This window comes from Scleropages formosus, chromosome 15 (assembly GCF_900964775.1).
Source record: "Scleropages formosus chromosome 15, fSclFor1.1, whole genome shotgun sequence".
In the NCBI taxonomy this organism is placed as follows: domain Eukaryota; kingdom Metazoa; phylum Chordata; class Actinopteri; order Osteoglossiformes; family Osteoglossidae; genus Scleropages; species Scleropages formosus.
In genome coordinates, this window is record NC_041820.1 from 1,389,721 (window position 1) to 1,411,914 (window position 22,194).

General features: G+C 45.7%; 1 protein-coding gene across 6 annotated transcripts in view; it reads right to left on the reverse strand.

Moving 5' to 3' along the window:
* The window catches only part of luzp1 (leucine zipper protein 1), a 34,369-nt gene extending 13,037 nt beyond the window's left edge, over positions 1-21,332 (reverse strand). Inside the window, exons 1-5 of one of the 6 annotated variants that reach the window (XM_018731994.2) lie at positions 20,440-21,332; positions 20,030-20,150; positions 7,346-7,427; positions 5,856-5,949; positions 3,555-3,691 (exon numbers count right to left, since the gene is read on the reverse strand). The gene's annotated coding sequence lies outside the window, so the exon portion shown is untranslated. The remainder of the gene's footprint in view (positions 1-3,554; positions 3,692-5,855; positions 5,950-7,345; positions 7,428-20,029; positions 20,151-20,439) is intronic. The other 5 variants (XM_018732017.2, XM_018732010.2, XM_018732002.2 and 2 more) reach the window with 5 other exon arrangements.
* Positions 21,333-22,194: the final 862 nt, after the last annotated feature.

A 22,194-nucleotide genomic window follows, 5' to 3' on the forward strand; every position in this document is an offset into this window, starting at 1 on the left:
GAGGCTGTTGGTCAAACTGATCAATGCACATTTGAGGTGGTGTTTCAGTATGGTTCACTGACCTAAATGCTCTGACTTAAGAATGAATTTACTGAGAGATATGGCTGTTTCTTTGCTCTGCAACAACCATTTCACTCTTTACAAGAGTGAGTATAGTGAGCTGTTAAATGAATCACTTAATCAAATCAAAAAACAATATAAAGATCAGAAACAAAAGGGACTGACCAAAGGCCTCAACACACACTGCTCCCACAATCCGCTGCCTCCATTTTCTACAATCTGCAAGAGAAGTTCATTACTTAACCTCTCACCTCATTTTTAGTCTAATCGCCATCTCTGGAAGGGGAAAAAAAACAGCACTGTGGGACAATGTTGTCAGGAGAACAGTGCAGAAAAGCCTGGGGAAAGGAGTAAAGAACTTGGAGGGGGGGGTTGAGAGTGGGATAGGGGCCAGGGTGTGTGCTGATTCCATCTAGACCACCACACACATGCAGTTCAGAAAAGAAAGTGAGAGAGGAAAGGAAATTGTGGAGACTGGCTATAATTACAGGGGAGACAAAGAACAAAAAGGACAGAGAAAAAGAAGAGAGGAGCAACAGCAAAGTTGAGGGAGAGTGGGGGTGAAAGACTGCCAGGAATCACTGTCATGCCAACATAAAACTTCTGGAAGTGAATGGCTTCCAGCACAGAGGTTACAATCACACACCATATCATTATGGACTCTTCCTGGCTCTTCCAGCCTGAGACTCTAAGCACACACTGTTCTCTCCAAGAAACCTGTAGGAAAAAACCCTACAAGTTTCCTTGCACTTGACATTAGTTGTGAAGTACGTCCTGCGGGTTATGTTGCTCATTACAGGCCAGTGGATGTGTGAAGCCTGGGGCTCTGAATTGTACTGGCCCTTGTCAAGGCCCCAGGCTCAAAGACACACACACCCTTCCATTGCCACCGTGACAACCAGATGCTAATTCCACAGCCAACTTTCTCCAAGGAAAAACAATCTCAACATCAAGCTCACTTCCTGGGTTCTTTTTCCACCTCTCCTGCTTTTGGAGAAATGGAAGAGCAACAAAGGAAGAATGGTCTTTCAATGGACTGACCCTCCTTTACATGAAGGCAGACACTGAATATAAGACACAAAAAGGCAACTGGGAGAGAGCAGCTTTCCACAGAACAGGTTATAGCAAGCATGAAATAAATAACAGCTCCATTTCCACTGTTGAAGGACCACAGGAGGCCTCGGTGGAATAAGCTCCGTAAGCTTTTCTTTCAAGGGACTGCTCTTATGTATATTAATTTACATATTTTCTTTATTGGCCACAAAGATCAGACAGCCCTACACTGTGTTGCACCGCTGCTGATGTTCATGGGATCGTGTGGCATCTGAAGATGCATTTTCATTGCTCCAACAGTTTGAGGTGTGACACCCAAGCCTTGGGCAACCACACTGGTATCTCAGCTCCAGATGCTGAAAAGGCAGCCTATGGAGTACATGTTTTCTGGGTGAAGGTGCCAGGGTGCATGCTGGGAGCCACAGTCTATTCCTTCTGAAGTATAAATCAACTTCACAGATTAAGATGGCCAGCCTGAGGTACGGTAGTTGTAACTGCACTCAGCTACTGGGGAAGCAACAGGAAACACCTGACCTAAAATCACCTCCCCCCCCCAAAAAAAAACCCCTCTCATGCCTGGACTTCAAAGATACAGTTTCATTTCCTACTTGCTTGTTTCAGTTCTGTGAACTCCTTTGCCATGGATGCTTGTCCTGTGTGCAGATTGTTGACTGTGTTCTAATAACTACTTTGGACAACAAAATTCAACATGGACAGTTAAATATTTGGAAGCTGAATAACACTATCCAAATGGCTTGAGAGACAAATGCACCAAATTCTTGGATATAGGTTTGCCTAGTACCAATAGGCATAGTTCCTGGGGGGCTGGGGTATAATCCACAGGACAATTGGAACAAGTTATGGCCCTAATCTGCCAGGGAAAATTGAAGAAACAGCAAGCTGTTCACCCACTGCTTACAGACAAGTTTGTCAGTTCAACACTTGACCTCCATCATCAACCCAACTAACCTCACCCCACTACATACTCTCTCACAAGGGGGTGTGGACAAATGTGTGCCTCCGTCTGTGCTACACACACACGGGATGGGGGTGCGCATCTTGTGTGGGCAAGTTTCTGTTCTGCTTCATAACGATCTTGGAATAGTGCTGCTCAGTAACTCAGTGCATTCTGGGCCAAAGCACTGGTACTTTGCTCAAACTTTTTTTTTTTTTTTTTTTTTAAAATTTGTTTGGTCAGTTCCCACAACAGTAAAATTCCTTTGTGTGTTGATTTTGTTCATGTAACAACTGACAACAGTAGGGCTAAAGTTACCCAGACATCTTGATGGGGGTATGTATAGCTTGTGAGTACATTTTCTCACATCTTAACATTTAAAGAAATGTCCCAATAAGAACAGGAAATCCTCAACAGGCATTACGGTAAAAGGCTTTTCAAGTCAGCCTGCCTAAACAAATAAATCAAAAATGCAAAAACGTTTTGTTTGGCTTCAACTTTCACATTTCTGAATTTTAAGGTGGGTTCACAACAATTTAATCCATTAAAATGGGAGCTGATGCAAATTCCACAAACATAATAGCTAAACAAGAGCATGTTTTGGGTGTGTGAAAGTGCATCCAAGGGAATGAAAAATGGTTTCGAATAACAGGAACTGTTCTGCCCTTCCTGTTCCTGGCCATGTGTAAAAGGCAAAGGGTTCATTTTGAGAATAAGCCACATGACACCATGCACTTGAACCATGTGCACTGGAGGTGGGGCATAAATGTCAAAGGCTAACGAAGAGGCATGGCTTGTACAATTATTAAAATAGAACCAGATTAACGAGAGCAATGCATTTTGCATCTTGGGTAGGATTTCAGACAATGCACATGCGTCCTGAAATGCGGGTATGTGACCTATAAATGACTGATTATGTAACTGAGTTGGGTCTGGGACACTGTTTCCTAAGGTGCCAATGACCCCACAGCTCATCGGTGCCCAAAAGGATCCAGGGAAGATAGGCCTCAGTTGGTCCACCTCTTCCAAGGGATGTTTATTCCTCCCATTTGAAACAATGGCACAATAATGGCCGCACTTCCTCTTGGCTCATTGGCCAAGCGAAAATATTTGTTCCTCCTATGAAACCATTTTTGGGTGGACAGCAAAACAATGAACACTGGCAGGAAAGCATGTGGACTGAGCATCCCCAGGCTGATTGTGAACACACATGCAAGTATACACACTGGGTGCTGAACCATGGACCCACAGGAGGGGTGACAATGTTCTAGCAGACAAACCTAAGTAAATCTTTTACCAAACACTGATATCTCATTGGTTTTGTGGTCATCAAACTGTCTCATTCTCATACACTCAGTGGGAAACTAAAAACAAGGAAAACTACCTGAAATTCTAGTGTTAAGCCTCCTAAGCCTACCTGCATGTTGAGATTAAGATGAAATGACCGTCTAGTTATAGGTCCTGAATTTGACCCTTTTGCGCCTACCTGAACAGCTACAGGTAGATCACACAGCAGCTACAGCCATCACCTTCCACTCAAAGAACCTTGGTTCAAATTCCATTCCTGCTGTAGTACCCTTGCTCTGGATGGGCAGCAAAACATCTGGATAGGCAGTTGACTTACTGTGAACAGATACAGGAAAAAATTACTTACAATTGATAATTGCTAACTAGTGTACAAACCTGATATTTTAAGTTGCTTGGAGAAATGTTTCAGCTGAATAAATATAGAAATGTGTTCATATACAGGCAATTACAAATGAGTTCTGTTCCTAAGTCAAAGTCGAATTTGTACATAAGTTGGAACAGTTAGGTACGCTTCGTATTTAACATCAGTCAAATGTTTGTCTTGGTATATAGTGTACCCTTCTATGTATGAAAAACATTAAAGAAACTTTCAGATACACTAAAATATCTAACACAGAATAAAAGTACAGTATTATAGAGAGATAGAAAGACAAATGTAACTACAGTGTTTTTAATAGAGAGACAGACACATTGGGACAGAGCCTTTTACACTGACATACATTTATTTAGCAGATGCTTTTCTCCAAAGCAAATTCCAATGAACTCCATGTAGTGTTACCAACTCACACAGCTTATTCACCAAGGTGACTTGCAGTGCTAGATACACTACTTACATTGGGTCACTCATCCATATATCAGTGGAACACACACACGTGTCAATCACGCACTATGGGGGAACCTGAAAAGCATGTCTTTACATGCTCCATTATTTTCGCGTAGTCCTTTAAAACTATCCTGATCATTGACCATCTGTAGGCTAACGCTTCTCCAATGTTTGTTGGCATTTCATCTTTTTCCGATCGCCTTTTTTTTTTTTTATTTCCCCTTTAGTTTCAGTCGTGACTGTTTTCTTTGATGCATCACCATCACTTGCATCACATTTACACTTTGGTGCCATGGTTATGAGGCTAAAAACAAAAAAATAAAGCCAAATACACTAACAAACACGAGACACTTAACAGCAACATGGCCCGACTGAAAAGAAAATCTTTGTCCTACCTCGGGTCCATGCGCCCAAGAGCCAACAAACCACTGTAGACACGCAATCTTTTGATGTGCATCACAAAGTAGTGCCTGTTCGTTATGAGCCATTGCACATAACTTGAATTTTTTAATATAATAGGCTTTACTGGTAGTGGTTCATAACTATGGGATGTACGCAAGTCGGACGTTCGTAACCTGGGTACTGCCTGTAAATACATAAAACCAGAGAGGCTAAAGGACCATTTACAAAGGCACAGGGTATGCGGTCAGATGGGGTATGAAACATTGCAGGTGATACAGCTGTGTGTAGTAGACTTAAAATGGCTGCAGTAGTGAGAACTGGAGTGTTAATTGCAGCAGGACAAGTTGGTCAGAGTCCAGGAATTGCCTCAACCCACACCACTGACCACCATTTACATTTATTCATTTACCTGACACTTTTCTCCAAAACGACTTACAATGTTAAGGTTACAATTATTTACCCATTTAGATAGCTGGGTAATTTTTTCTTCTTCTTTTCACCCCTCCCGTTCACACGGGATGGAGTGTCAGAGGAGCTGCACCACCTCGGGACTTAACACTTCCTGTTTTCAGGCTGCTGCTGGAGACCAGATAGTGTGCATACACTCACAATTTTCTCACAGAGATAAGCACAGATACAGACACCGAAACATACACACAGACAAACACACACAAAATCGTCATAAGCCAGACACAAACACACAATGAAAGGGTCCCATGAGAAGGTTGGATGTTTAAAAAAAAAAAAAAAAAAAAAAAAAAAAAAGTGGCAACACACACGGTATAGGAAATTCAGCAATCGCTCCAGAAAAGGTGAGAAGAGAGACAGACCTCCCTGCAAGCACAAAGCCCAGCATCATCCCTTGACTTTAATCGGTCTTCAGAGATATTGGGGGGGGGGGGCACAACATCTAATTAAGGTACCCCCTCCTCCACCTCAGCTATATCTGGCAGCTGTGTGGATGAGTGGTAATCACCCAGGTTACCGGGGCAACAGCAGCAGCATTTATGGCCGGGGCCACTCAGGGGTGATCGACACCTTTCATTCTCCAGTCACACATCCTGACTTGTACAGATGTACTGCATAGTGGGGAAGGGGTGACATTTATAGGGGGACTATCAGAGCAGATGCATAAAATGAAAGCTCGAAGTCAAATCTAATCATATTAGAGCACAGCTTAGAACAACTAAATAGGATTTTGTAGGGAGCTGGGAAACATATTCGTGACAACAGGGGAATAAACCACATACTCACATGCAAGGGTGTGTGTGTTCATTTTTTTATGAGTTTGTGAGAGTCTGTATATGCACCAACATGCTGACCGTAGGAGGCATGGTCTGTAGAGCTACTGTAAAGAGAGCAATAATCATTAGTACTATCCACAATCCATTCACTCCCCACAATCACAAAACACACCCTCACAGTCACCACCTCTAGTTTTGCCAAAGGTTTGCCAAAGGTTTGCCATCGAAACAGCAAAGTGTTATGGAATACCTGACACGGGTCTTATTTATGTGTATATCCTGCAGGGGAAGGGGAAAGCAAGGGGATTAGACAACCTTTCTAATGCTGAGCAGGGCTTCATCAAAGTGGAACACTGCAGCAGGAATGCACCAAATTCATCACTAACCGGGGTGGGCAGACAGGGTCACACGTATAAAGAGGTGATGGAAACATAAGATGCTGGACTACATCAGAATGACTGAGGAGCAAAGCCAACATTGCCATGTCTGGGACCCTAGATCTTGAACCACAGCAGTGAGCCCAGATCTAAAACCACATGGAGCTGTGAGAGCATGGTTTGTGCTTGTTTGGTGGGGGAAGGGGTGGAAATGTCAGGCTACAGCAAATACCTGATCTGAGATTCTCATCAGTCTCTGCAGCCTGGAGAGTAACAAGAACATGGCCCCTCCCCTGTACCCCCCTTTCCCTAGTCAGTCAGTCTCTCTAGATCCCTTCCTTCCAATCCACTACAAACCATGCAAGATGCATCTCAAAGTTAAACTGCGTGTCATGGTGTTGCAGTGGCTGAGGATGTGTCATGCAGGCTATATGACCTCACTCTCTCTCACACACAACTATGGAACAGGGTACAACATACACAAAATCAGAGAAGTAGTCTGTGGGGGAAGGGGTTAGAACAGGAATATACAGGAAAACAAGTGAGAAATAGAACGGAAACGAGGGAGTGGAGGAAAGACGTCAGCTGCACCACACTTTCGACAGCTGTCTGCAGTGCAGGATAGCTGCAAGGATTCTCTGCCAGGTTAGGGCAGCAGAACACAGAGCAACTCAACATCAGCAAAACTCAAATTCTACCATAGCGCATACATGACTAACCACATGTGACAGATGAAACCTGAACCGGGGGGACAGCACTGCAGACTGACAGGTTCAACATCTCAGAGGGTGACTTGCTACTGTACATCAGCCTAAATGCCTTCTAAGGAGGAGGAAAAAAGTGTTTATAAAAACTTCCATCCTCTCAAGTAAATTAAGAGGAGCATTTTCATGGTCATTGTTGAACTTGTAGACAACTGGCAAACAGAAGCAGCTTAAGTGCATAAAACCCTGCGAACAAGATCCAAGAGGAAGTCTGCACACATACTCACAAAGGTTCAGAGGTAACTAGCTGGAATGCAGAACCTTCCGGACATTCTAACTGGCTTTCCTGTTCCGAAAAAAAAAAAGGCTCTACCCACCCCCCCTTCTTTCCCGAGTACAGAAATGCAAACACTGCGAACCTGCATCCTTTCTGCTGGAAAGAACCTAGTGGCATGAATTGTCCACCTGTAGTTCCTCCTGGGGATGCTTTCTTCAACAGGCCTATACAGGGGAACAGAGGAAAGGGACCATCAGATGTCACTAGCCTCAGCACTAGCTCACTAATGAGACTGTTTTCCCAGATGGGAGCACTGATGACTGGATCCAAAAGCAGCTCCAGTTGAAGCAGAAACCTCCACAGAACTGTAGGATTAGGACCAGCCATCGGTAATCATGTTTGAGTAATCCAAAATAGCCCACGGTCCCAGATGCTTTCCAGCATACTCATACCAAGCCAAGCTGTAATTATTCCTTAAAATTAAAATTTAATAAGCACCCTCAGAGGCACACAGTCACACACTCACAATGGCTGGAGGCCATGTGGAATAAGAGGGGGATACCCAGGTTACCCTTCTAGGCCCACAGAGCTATTGTATGGCTCCATCCACAGAGCTGGGAAATGTCAACGGAAGCTTTCAAAACAAATATAAACTTGGGTTGGGCATAGTTCAATCACAGAGGGCAGTTTGAGCCACTCTGGCTTGCTGGTAGCACGGTCACAAAGATTATGTCGGCGATGGGATTTTTGATTGGTTTTAGCACAAGAACAACAGTCAGTTCTCAGACTACTTAGATACACTACTTACAATGGATCACTCATCCATATATATCAGGGGAACACAACGTTACACACACACTACGGGTGAACCTGAACAGCATGTCTTTGGACTGCGGGAGGAAACCCACGCAGACATGAGGAAGACATGCAAACTCCACATAGACTGAGCGGGGATCAAACCCACATTCTCTCACACCACCCAGGTGCTGAGAGACAGCAGTACTACTTGCTGTGCCACCATGCAGCCCTATTATCTGAGGGATTTACAGTCCATCTAGTTTATTTCCAAATTTTAAAGGGAATTCTGACAGTGATTTAGAAGAGTTTGTGGAAGACAGCAGAAAGCTAAATCATTAAAGTACTTTCAAATATCTCTCTTCTACCAGATCATGACATGTTCTTTTCAGACTAACTCAAAATTGACCTTATTTAGCCCCTGTCTGATGCTGGTCTTAAGGCTGGGGAAACTGTCCATTAACACAAATGCATGTAGAAACTTGCTGCAGGGCTACTAGAAGCCTTAGGAAAGCAAGAGGAAAAAGATGTTGGATTGATATTCTTCACAACAACTGCACTCCAAAAACAGGTCCTCAGAGGCTGCAAAAAACCTGCAAATGTTCAACTTCATGTTACAAAAAAAGAAAATTGTGTAGTAAAAGACAGGCCACATCTAGATGGATGACAAATCAGGGAATGAAGAACAAAGGAATGCCTTTATACATGAGACAATACACCTGACCGGCAGAAAAGACTGAAATAAAAGGTTCTCCTTTGCAACATCTCAACCTTAAAGTATTGATGGATTGCTCTAACAGTGAGATGAGCACAGAGAAACATTGCTTATTAGAAGTCTAACCCACCCATGTTCCCCATCACCTTGGCATTCCCTGTGCAAACACATATCTACATCACATTCTCACACCATGCCAAGCTAACCCAGTCCAACCAGTTTGGGGCAGTTTCCATGTGCAAATCTTTTTCTAAGGGATGATGGTGGCATTTTAACTACAAAGAAGTTAATTTTGAGCTCACCATGGCATTTAAAACCCCAAGGAGGCTATTCATTATTAGTCTGAGATGACCAACTATGCACCAATATTTCCCACTAATTACGGCAGATGGGGGCATTACATACAATCGAGGAGTGAGCAGGGTGAACAGCAGTGCAAACCCAAGTCTGCAGTTCTGCTTCTGTCCACAGAAAAATTCTCTCATGCCTTTAGCATATCCTTACTCAACCAAGCGCAAGATCAGGAGAGGTCACAAAATACACCTTTTTTTTTTTTTTTTTTTTTTAAAAACAGAACATTTCTTGGCTTCTACACTACATCCAGGATTATTGGATGCTGCTTCATGAGAGCTGCTTCCTGTCAGTGATTAGCACAGGGCTGTGGAGCTTTAACATGCTGCTGTTGTGTCTGCGAGACAAGGTCAAGAACAAGGAACGCACAAAGCAAACATGGAGAACAGGAGACCACAGACAGACAGTGCAGAAAGGGAGTGTCTACCGCGTGCCTTCTGGCTGAGGAAGAGATGGGAAAGGCAAAAAATGCATGCTCTGGGAAAATCCCTGCACCATGCTGAACTTGCAAAACTCACTAATGTGCCACTCCTTCCAAAGACAGCAAAGGACTCCTAAATCTTTCAAGAAAGGCCAGGCATCTAGTGCCATCTGGCCAATTGGCACAATGGCAGTGAATGGACCACAGGCATTGGGGATACTTGTCTACTTTGAGTAATCACAGCTGTGATCTCAGTCTCTGCAGTCTACTGCATTTCTCTCCTGGCCAGACATACAACTTGAAGCTATGTGACTCACTCCAGAATCACTCTACAAAGAGTCATTTACTTCAAGCTCTACAGTTGCATGTCTTCCACAGTAACAATGCACCTTCCATGGGAAGTGCCAGTCTGGTAGGTCTCACACAGAGTATTATGAAATCAGTGATTACCCTGTGATGTCTGGTTTACAATCAGGTGCACATAGCAGTCTGCAATCACACTGCCCCTATCAGAGCAACATCAGCAAGCCCCTTCCTTAGACATGGAAGTTGAGCCACTATAGAAAAAACACTCCTGACAACAGGAGTGCAGTGTGTGTGACAAGCAAGCCCCCCCACCCTTGCTTGAAAAAAATGCAGATGTGTTTTATGAAGTCAGAACGATTAAGAAAAATAAATTGAAGTGAATGCAAGGAACAGGTCCCACAAACACACCTGGGAAAGTCTGGTATTCCTGAGGAGTCATTATCTCAGAGCATGGCCATGCCTTCCTCTCGCCAAATTACTCGAGACAAAAGGATCTGTGCGTCACTACTTGTGGGAGAGGCAGAAAAACACTCTGTACAATTTACTCTGAGTGCAACGCGTCCCATTACACCTCCGGCTACCAAAGACACTAGTCATAATGGCATGTCAGAACAAATCATTAAAGGCCCAGAGAACTTCAGGTAGAGAGGGACGACAGTAGGACAAGCCCACTATCATTCAGAGAAAACTTTATTCAACCCACGACACTGACGACATCCAATCTGCAAGGGATGCAGAAAGCCAGATGTTCCCTTTCAAACTGTCCTCACTCTCAGTGTAAGACAGGGAGCCCAGAGTTAGGCTGAGAGTGACTCCTCTGTCTAATCTCTGCATCCCAAACCTGCTGACAGCAAACTGCAGAGAAGGAGCTGCATGAGCTAACAGCAATCGAAGAAACATGAAATACAATTTCCCAAATTGGGGAACAAGGTTAGTCCCCATGGATACTATGAGACGAGCTGCGCACAGGCCTTGTGCTGCGTCTGCAAAACCCTGCAGCCCTCAGGGCGCCTGGACTTAGCCAAGAGCAACATCTCCAACCTGGAACGCAACTCTGGATCAAACAGCAACCAAACTATTTATAACAGGAATGCCTGAGCAGGGAAAACGGGGAAAAAAGAGCAAAGAAATTCAGTGTCAAATGGAGCTGAAAGTGCGGTTCACCAGCCGTCTCTGTATTTACGGCTGTTTTTCTTGTGTTTTATATTTGCTACTAAGGCTTATGTTTCTAGTCCAAAGGGATTAGATGGCCGTGGAACAGTAAAAGGACCCTCTATGGGCATTTCAGTGCTTTGAAAGATTTTGAAATCCTCAAAAACATAGCAAAACCAAAGCATGACACAATCAACAGCTGCACTAGTACAAAACAGACCAAAACCTGAATATTTATACATTTAGTGTGCTTCCAGGAGAGAAAATTCAGGTTTCCTTGTGGCTTAAAATAGAAAGATGGAGAAAAAAAACAGATTGACATTCTAGGAGAAAGAAAGAAAAGGAAACAAAAGAAGCCAGAGACTGCTCTGTTCACAAAAGCTCTCCCCTCAGAGATGTATATTATGTGATTATTAAGGGGGGGGGGGGGGGGGGGGATTAATTCCAAAGACAAAGATGCCCAGGACCTAATCAGAAAGAGCACTGGGCTTTCAGCATGAGATGTCTGGTAGGTAGCTTAATGACCCAACGGTCCTCCAACAAGCACAAGGACCCTTCCAAGCATAAAGGACAGGCTTTAAGAGCAGCTTTACCATGAAAGACCACGGTTATGCCCTTAAACCCCACTTACCCAGCCCATGCTGGAATGCTGCAGAAGATCTGTGGCAAAATGGGTGACTTTTTTAAAAGCAGTTGGCACAATCTCTCCCTCCCCGAGAAGAACTTGTTTAGCAGAAGAGAGCGTGACTCCTATAATGTCTAAAAGGAACCCACCCCCCTCTGGCCCCCATCCCACAACGCCTGCGTGCCAGTACTGCGTGTGGACTGATGAAAGCCAGCTTCGGGATGTTGATACAGGTGTGTGGGCCAGCCCCCTGCCCCCACACCCCACCACTGTGCATTCACTAGTGCTAGCTGCACTGCCACATGCCCCAGAAATGCAGAGAACAAGAAAGGAACAGACAAGGTCCTAACGGTGAGATGTTAAAGCAGATCAGCAGCTGAACAGTCCAACATGGTTTTCTATTTGGCAACCATATTCAATGCTTATAGAATGCTCTTCTCACACTGACAGAGTGCTCAACAAAGGTTGATGGCTATACATTACTATATTAGTTATTGATGCTACAATCCCAATTCCAAAAAGTTGACACAATATGGAAAATGCTAAGAAATAGGATTGATTTGTAAATTTACTTTCACTTGTATTCAAACAAAAACAATACAAATACAAGGTATTTTGTGTTTTACCTAATCAACTGCATTGTATTTTGAAGAAATGTTTATTCTGAAGTTGCCTGCAACACATTCCAAAAAAGTTGGGACGGGGTAGTTTATGCTAATAATGTGACAAGTTGAAATAAAGTGAAGTGAAACTGGTGAGGCAATCGTGTTACAGTACATAAGGAGCTTCCAAAAAAGGCCTAGTCCTTCAAGAGCAAAGATGGGTCAAGGCTCACCAGTTTGCTAACAGATTGTTTAGCAAATAATCCAGCACTTTGACAATGTTCCCCATCCACAAATCAGTAGGGTTTTGGGCACCGTCACACACACAGAATCACATGCTGAAAAAACAATGTATGATACAAGCGTTGCTCAGACCTTCGGTACGGCAATGAGTCAACCTCCAGGAGAGTTGAGCACGACATGTCAATAAAAACACAGTTAGATGCTTAGACAAAGACTCACTTGGTTTCCTAATCCATGGTTTTCGCACCAGGGTGAGAACCTGGGTCTCCTTGCCGTAAACCATGCGAGTCTGGTCCAAGCCCCAGTTCAGCTCTCTAGCACTCATCAGTGACAAGGATGAACTCGAGACAGACAGTTTCAGAGCTGGCTGCACAAAGAAGCGCCACAGGAAAACTTTCTGCAATCCACAATGACACCAAGAATGTCCATCAAGTCCTACAGAGGGCACCATCATAAACTCCAGAACTAAAATCCAGGGTGCATATGTTTCAACACAGTCATCTCCACCTTCCAATGGGGAGGAATGCACCTTGAACCATAGTGAAAGAAGTTCAAGTATGCCAAATATGCAAAACCCCCCACCCAAAGGCTATGCTACAAGGCTTCTACTCCCAGCCTCAGCCGTCCCTCTCTCTCGTAAGCACACGCACACCTGACCTAGCCAGGCCTTGTAAGGGAAAGTGGTTCAGGGAAACTGCTCTATTTTTGTATTGCACAGGCAACACTAAAGTAGCCTGGGTTGTCCTGCTTGACAGGATTCTGTAGAGGATCCCAAGAAATGTAGGGGTACTGAGAAGGGCACAAAGAGTGATCTTAGGCCCTGAGAAACAAAGAGGCTAGGCAATGGGGCTGTCCTCAATGCCCAATACACAAAAGCCTTGCACTAGGGCAATTTACAGGAAATGCCTTCAGAAGCAACCCACCCACCCTCAGCAACCTGGAAACCTGTCAGTGACATGTCCTTACATATGTTCACTCTGGCAGGTCAGATTGTCTAGAGGGAAGACTGGAATATAGCCAGTCCACAGACCCAAGCACAACACCCAGCAAAGCCCGAGCCAAGGCAGTCATCACTAACACAGCATTTAAAAGGCTCAGTTGGCATGAAAGTGACCATAGGGCCTTTACATTTAGAAAAAGGAAAGACTTCCAACAGAGGGAAGACAACACAGCTTTGACAAAAAATGAAAGGTTTTCCTTCCCACCTCCCAGAAATAATAATAATAATAAAAAAAATCCCCAGCACTTCCTGTCTGTCTCCAGGAAGCCATTACCTCTTCTGCTTAGTGAGCCAGAAGGTGGTGGTACCGGAACCCTGGTCACACACTGCTGGTAACATACCAGCACTGACAACTTCATTCATCCCATACAGCAAGAACGAGCTAACCACAGGAGGTCCTGGCTTGTCATCCAAATTTTAACTTCATTTTAACTATGGATGTTTGGTATACAGTGATTATAATGATGACAGACTGATCACTGTGATGAGCATGCCTGTAATGTATGCGCTCATGCCATCAAACTAATGACCACAGTAATGAAAACATCCACAAAAAAATGGTGCAACTTCACAGTGGATGGATGAGGCCCTCAAACACAAACTAAATAAGAGGCATAGTGGTCCTGCTTCCCCACACTACGCACCCAATATTCTTCCTCATTTATAACCTAAATAGGAGACAGATGAAGGAAAAAAAAGTCCAGTACACAGCCAGACAACAGCAAAATGTAGAGTGTCATATGTAGTCTGTTCCAGAAGATGGAACTGTGAGGAGTCAGAGACTGTAAATCTATCACACTCACAGTTCTAAGTTCCTACTCTAAAACAGCTCAATACCTGCCATGGCCATCTTCATTTGTTCCACAGCACAGCCAAAGATGGACGTGTTCCCAAAAACTTGTGAAAATTGAACTAGTTTGGCTTCTGCAAGTGCACAATTGCACACTAAAAAGTTCTGGAGGGGCCCCTATATTCAGAAACTGAACCCAAACCATCCATTGCCAGCACATGGGAAGTAATGCTGGTTGAGGTGGTCATGTATCCATCTAGGAGTTCAGAGGTTCACTTCAGACTTCCCCAAAATTTGTACCAGGGAAAGCTGCATTTCAAGGGCGAATCCACATCTGTGTCAGCTTGGACACATAAATCACTCAGTGTGCGCGCGCGTGCGTGCGACACTGTTTCACTAATTTATAGATGAGTGACTCCCTGCAGGTAGCATATCTAGCACTGCAAGTCACCCTGGGTGAAAAGGTGTCAGCTAAGTACTACAGTGTTCACTGGAAATTGCTTTGAAGAAAAGCATCTGCTAAATGAACAGATGTAAATTTACATTAAGCCTGACTGTTTGGCCCAGCTGAATATCCAGTACACACATTGTGTCTTCCATTTTTTGTTCACCCTCTTTGCTCTTCAGGATCCACTCAGGAGGACTGGGACATCTTCCATGAAACCTTTTTTCTAAATAGTAAAATAAAGTAACCAACTCCTTTCAGTCAATGTGCTTTTGATTAAGAACAATTATCTTGAGGTTCTTCGTTTCATTACCAAGCTATAAAGAAACCAAACTGGATCTGATAACAAGCAATCAGAAGCCAGTGAGTCTTTCTAAAAAATCATTTTAAAAAACTATATTAAAAAAACTATACTGCATTCCTCAAGAATGCCTGATCAAGGCCCAATGCCTTTTTGGGTAAGGTTCATCATAGCTTTCACCCCCTACTGGACAGGCTGACTGCAGACAGTAGAGGCAAAGAACTGCACTCATCAGGGCTTCTGTGTACAAACTTAGCAGACCAGTGTCTACATGTGAAACTGGGCAATGCCCCGATAAATGGCTGGAGAGCTATCGCTTGACAAAGCCATGCCTGCCATGAGGACCTTCAGAAGAAAAGAACGGGGAAGAGGAGGAGGGTGAGATTACCATTCCAACAGAGAATATCCCATGGATATCACAACATCCAACTTCTTTGGAGCTGACTTATCTTCTAACACCGCACGACACCTTTTGAAAAAAATCACTGGAACCCACGAGTGGCCTGCCGTCATCTGGAAACCATACTCCTTTACTAAAGGAGCATCACGATAACTCAAGAAACAGTCTACAGCAATGCCTAATTGACATGCCTGTATATCTAGGGGAAAATATTACTTTATTACTTGGAGTAAAAAAAAAAAAAGCTGCGGGATTTACATAATTACTACAAAGGAGGCCGTCTCATTGTGCTCGTCAGTATACTAATTTTGTTCCAAACTCTGCCAAATAAAAAGGAACAATGCACACTGGACAAAATGCACAAGGGCATCTGGGTGAGAGTATCTGACCCGATTCTTTTTCTCATAGAGAAAAAGAGGGGGGAAAAAAAAAAAAAATTGTGAGAGGATGTTCCACAGAGCAGCTCTGGTGTGGCAGGACAGAGGCTGTAGACCCACTTTGACATGGGAGAAGCAGAACACACTTATAAGCCAAGTCTGCTCACTCAGACAGTCCTAGGTCAGGAGAACTGTTCTTATACTGAAACCTAACAGCAGCAGTAGGGGTGATGAACTGTGGTGAACCCTAGCTGCCAAACACTCCCAACTCAAAAAGAGAATAGCAAGCTTGGCAAAATTACAGGATGAACCAGCACTAAAGTCAACAAAATTTTGTATCCCAGGTAACAATGGAAGACTACCAAGTACCCTGTTTCATCAGACCTGCACAGGTATGCAACCACACTGGCTGATGACAAAAAAAAGCACATATTGGGGTGTGGCAGCTAGGTGGGCTGTTCCTTTGCCTTTCAATGTCAACAGGACACAGCAAGGCAAAACAAAGACTTTGGGGCAGCAGGTAGCAGAGTGGTTAGAACTGTTGGTTAGCAGTTTGAATCCCACCAACTGCTGTACTACCCTTGAGCAACATACTTACCTGAAATTGCTGTAGTAAAAATTGCCCAGCTGAATAAATGGGTAAATCACCGTAAGTAGCCTAATGCTGCAAGTCCCCTTGGAAAAAAGCATCAGCTGAACGAATAAATGTAAATGTAGTGACACTAAAGGTCAAATGCCTCAGAACAAGAGGCATTGTTCTAGAGAGCTATTACAATATAAGCAAAACCCAAAATTAGATGCGACTCCTTAAATCCTTAAACTGAGCACCTAAGACAAAGTGGACAGTCCTCATAGAGGGTGTTCAGCCATTTCTGCAGGCTCCCTGTATAAAAACAAAGCACTGTCACACCGTGGCGATGGATTACCCAAGGCCCAATACTTACACGCAGACGCCACGCCTCGGACTCTCAACAGCCAAGAGGAAGTCTGCTGCGGGCCAGGGTGGGGACAAGTCAACTCTCCACAGAAAAAGCAGACACCAGCAAGACAGATAGGTTAGGACCTTCCCTCTGGGGGCCCTTATTCAATATGCAGGTTTGACTACAATATATACATTGTATACAGTTAAACCTGAAAATGTTAAGAGAAACTCAATGAAAATTCAGTCCAACTAAAACTTGATAAATGTAGTTATTCTGAGCAAAATTATTTATGGTGTAATATAAAAAAACTGAACAATTAAACACTGTTAGAAACAGAAATTAAGATTCCCCTAAGCAATGAAAACAAGAGGATGCATTTTGTCATAGAGAAGAATTTAAGAACAATTACTTTGTGGGAAACTTTGTATTGTTCTCAGATGTATATCGCTTTGAATAAAAATTCAAATGAATAATGTAAATGCAAAAGACTTAACCATGGACCCATAAACTGTACGGTTGAGCTCCCAGCAAACACTGTCTGACTGCCATTCATCACCTCACCACATCCTCACTTCCTCAGGTAGTGCTATATTGAAAGTCACTGCTCCACAACTTCCACAGACAGAGCCACATTTGCATTTAAACGACTTATCTACCAGATAGATTCCAACAACGAGCCACAGCTCATCAGTATGTCCTTCTAGGTACCCACACAGACGATGGGGGATACACACCCAATGAGCATTCCTAAGCAACCTCACAGGAATGCTAGTTAAAAACCACAGTTTTCAATTTAATCCCTGGACTAGTGGTTTATGCACTCTCCAATTCAGGAGACCAGCCACTAGCCTAATAATTACACCTATAGCACACCCATAATGACCAGTCTATGGTTTCACTGTAAACGGCATCTCGCATTCAGATGCATGCCTTTGGCACATGGAAAACTAATCACGTGAAGCCAGGCCCATAAAACAAGACGGGAAATGATTACTTTGCATGGGCAACACAGCTGGACAACATGGTTAGCATGGGGTCAAGCCAGCGATGAGCCGGAGTGACTCAGTGGATTCCAAATCCTCGGCTGCCGACGGCATGCTCCTTTTCTTCACATTGCCAATTGTACAGGCAGCCTGCCCCATACCTCACAGTTCAGCCAAATGGAGAAGTCCAGGTAACCAAACTCTTTGGCACACCTTAGAACTTCCTAAGTCTAAATGTCCAATTCACACCCTCCACCCCTACAGTCCAGACAATGAAGTACTATTACAAAAGATGAAAAACAGCACGTTAGAGTGAAAGAGGATGAAACTTTACTCAACACATTTGCCAGCAACATGCATAAAACCAAGGGTAACAAGGGCACATTCCTCCTGCCCAATGGTTCCTGCCTGCTGACACTACCTGCACGCTCCTCAGTGTGGGCAGATAGGCGGTGGTGGGGGATGGAGGCAGAGGCTGGGACTGACTGTAAAGCAATTGACTTGTCTACCCAGGCATCTGGGCAGGTAACAGCAGGTAGACTCACCCTCTCCACAAACCCTAGTTACATCATTAGCAGTATGCATGTATGAAACGACCCCCCCACCAAATGTGGTGCTGCAGGCAGAACTGCAGACCTGGCAGGTTTAATCCTGAAACCTTCACGTAAAGCAGCCCTATACCTCTAAGCAAACACAGAGCCTATGGTGCTGCACAATCAGTTCTACAGAAGATCACTGTGATGTAAGCAACCCGTCTCCAAAAAAGAAGCCCTGTTGGCCCACAGCCTGGTAGGATATGCAAAATGTTTGCTTACATCTGTAACTTTTTGTTGTCTGCTGGACCAGTTCCCATTGTGCCAAGCAAGAACAGAGTGTCCAGCAACTGAAAGGCCTACAGCAACGATCGCAAATGTGGATGAAAAGTGGCAGCTGGTAGCATAGTGGTTAGAGCTGATGGCACCTTTGGACTCAAAGGCCACAGGTTCGGGTCTTACGTCTGGCTGCAATACCCTGAAGCAAGGTACTCGTCCTAAACTGCTCCGGTGGGAGGACCCCTAACCAGCTGGGTAATGCGCAATTCCAGGTAGATTAACACTAATTTGCTTTGAAGAAAAGCATCAGCTAAAATAAATGTGAAAGTTTCGCAAAATAGAAATGTCCATTATCATGGCTGATTATAGTCGACAGAGCTGAAAATCGAGGTAGCATTCATAAAAAGATGATAATTTTGTGCACCTACTACTTGAGCGATAAACATCGGTGCATAAGCAGAAAGAAACAAACTAGGTTCACTACATCTGCAACTATCTGTGTCCCTTTCTCCTAATGTAATGCACAAATTGTATTTTCTCTGAGATGTACGTGGCTTTGGAGAAAAGCGTGTGCTAAATGAATACATGTAAATGTAAATCACTTTGCTTTAAGTTAGTGCGACAGTCATAAGCCTGTGGCATGATTTCCTGTGAAACACCGAGTGGCAGATCAGTGCCCAGCATCACACACCCCACTGGCATTGTGGGTAACCTCGGTATTATTAACAGCGGCGGATTACAAACTAAGGACAGCAGCAGGTACAGGACACAATTCAAGGAGAGTTTGGTCTCATCTGTCGTTACACACTTAGCGAACTTGAACGTCGAGGGCAGGCCGCTAAGAAGCCGCCTGAGTCACGGCTGAAGTTTAGTTTGTCTTTTGCTGCAGAATTCTCGTTTCGTCCCACCACCAGAAGAACTGATCCCGAAGACGTGGTTCCTGGGCTGGGGAAAAATTCCTTCTTCCCTTGGAAAAATGGAAAAGCATCAGGAAGGAGCAGAGAGGGGAAGACGACGACACGGGTCCGACGAGCCCAACTGTGCTGGGAACGCAACCGACAGGATCGAAACTGACCGAAAACTTTCGAGAAACAGATCGACAGAGAGGTTCAAAACTTAAAGAAAAAGTGACTAATTTTCATTGATAGCTGCCACTCTTTCAGAGGAATTTTCACTGAGGACCTGAACTAACCAAAAAAAAAAAAAAAAAAAAAAAGGGAAAAAAAAAAAAGCCGTGTTCACCACCGTCGTTATATACCGAGAAGATCCCAACAACTTAGGGAAAAACAAAACTTTACACTGTTTCACCGACAAAGGAGGAAAACTCACACTCACAAGCTTCACAATTACACATCATCGTCAGAAAAATCGAAGTCACCAGAACCTTTTTTCGCGGCACAGCCATATCGACAGAGAGCGGAGGACCGCAACTTAACAAAAAACTTCACATACTGACACCGACCGACCGGGGCGGGGAGCCAAACTGGTCGAAAACCTCTTTTCCAGGGTGTCACGCCGACACAGAGCAGCACAACTTCGGCAAAAAAAATAAACTTTACGTGATCAAGAGCGGAGCAAAACTCACCGAAAAACCTTCCGTTTCGCCGAGCTGTGGCGTCACGCGCCTCACAGTCCCACCGCACGCCAGTGTGCCGCGGCGGGAGAGGAGGTGCGCGAGCCCAGGCACATCCGCGCGGCACAATGACCTGAGGGAAGGAGGAGGAGAAGAAGGAGGAGAAGAAGAAGAAGGAGGTGGTGGTGGTGGAGGTGGGGAAGAACAACCGGCTTCTGGCCCGAATGGCTCGAGCACGAAACGGCCCGGCGGCGCGCTGCAGTCCGGCTGCGGCAGTGGGAGGGGGGCGAGGGGGCGGTGAGGGGGGAGGAGGGGCTGCCGCAGTTCCAAGTTCTGCAGCCGATCCGCGTTCGCGCAAACGCAGTACGGAGACGCCGAACGCCGCCGCGCTCCTTTACTGCCCCGCCGGCGTCTCCTCTTACCTTTTCCCTCTCGCGTGTCCCTCCGCGGCGCGAGCGAACTCGACTCCCGGCTCTTCCTGCTGCTTCCTTCCCCCGCGCGGCGGCGCCACAGTCACATCCCGAGTCCCGCAGGCAGCGCGAGGAACGTGGACTCCGATCTGCGGGAGGGCGGGCAAGCGAGCGCGAGTCTGAATCGAGAGTGCTCCCCCCCCCCGACGGTCGGAACGCCCTTGCCGAGGTGAGAATGTGAGAGCAGCGGGACGGGTCTCCGGTATCTGCCTGCGAAACTGCCCCCCTCCCACGAGCCCGCCTCGCGCGCCGAACGCAGTGGCGTCAGCTTAACACAATGCGGTCGGGGGGGGGGGGGACACCGATCATTATTCGGCTTTAATCATCGTTATAATTCCGCGTTCACATGCATGCGGCGCCTCCTCAGTGCGCGCGCACCACGCTAGGGGTCCGACTTCAGCTGCTTTTCGCTACGAAGACAATACATTTCTGTATTAGTGGAAGTTTCTTAAGCTTTTTCTATTAATGTGTCACAGCACAGTTGGAAATTCAGCACTCATTCATGATGAGTGACCCGTGTCCAGTGGTCGTGGGGGTGCGGAGCCTATCCCGGAAGTACCGGTTGGGAAATAAGGCACATCCTGGGCGCCCTGGCACTCAGTCATAGGTCACTTGAAGTATGACAAATGTTGTATGTTACCAGTTGGGGGCAGCAGGTGGCGTAGCAGTTAGAGCTGCTGCCTTCTGCTCAAAGGACGCAGGTGTGAACCCGACCGGAATTCGGTCACGGTCACGAAGACCACATCCCAGTCCGACGGGGCAGTACTCTCAGCCAGCACAGCGCCTCCTCCTGACCGCAGCCCGAACGGGCTGCTGGTGGCACCGCTGTCGGGAAACTGGACTTCCTGTGGTTCCAAAATGAGCGGAACCAACCGAGGTTCGCTCTGTGGGTGGCCTGCTGCTTGGAGCCACTGCCTTGCGACTGGGGCGACCTGGGTTCGAATCCCATTCCCACCGCAGTGCCCTTGGTCAAAGTACTTGCTCTGAATCGATGCAGTAAGACTGACCCTGCTCTATAAATAGGTAAAGTAGAGTTAGTGGTGTACCGAGCGGATGCACACCTGTGAGTTGTGGTGCAGCCGCCCGCCGTGGAGCGGTCGGTCTCTTCTGGCTGTCAGATGGACAGTATTTGCATGGGGCCCCGGCGACTGTCGCACGCACGACAGGGACGCTTTCAGCGGGACGGCGCTACGCAGACACCAGATCGCACATCTAGCGCCGGCCGTGCCGCCGACCGCCTGGGGACGAGGGCCATAAAGGACAGGTGTGCGGCAGCCTGGCGCAAAGTGCACAGGAAGCGTAAAGGTGGGTGACAGGAAGTGCGACGGTCTGTGTGCCCAGGGCCACGCTGGTTAGGAGTGCTGCTCTCTGGCTCTCGTCAAGGTGTGCGTGCGAGAGAGGAGTGAAAATTCGACGTCGCTGATGATTTATCGCGGTTCAGTGCAGACGAGCTGCACCGATGCCTCGACATCTGCTCCATCGGCAGATGCTTTACTCCATGGTGACGTGAAGGTCGTCGTGAACAAAGTGAGCTTTATACACGCACGCACATACACACACGTCACTGTCGGAGCTCAGTCAGCGTGTCCAACACCAGATTACGCAGTAACTGTGCATGGAACTGAAGGGACATACAGAGGTGACCGTGTTGGATGCTATGGCGCAGGTTCATGGAGGTGGTAGGTGGTCAGCAGAGAAGCGGCTCGG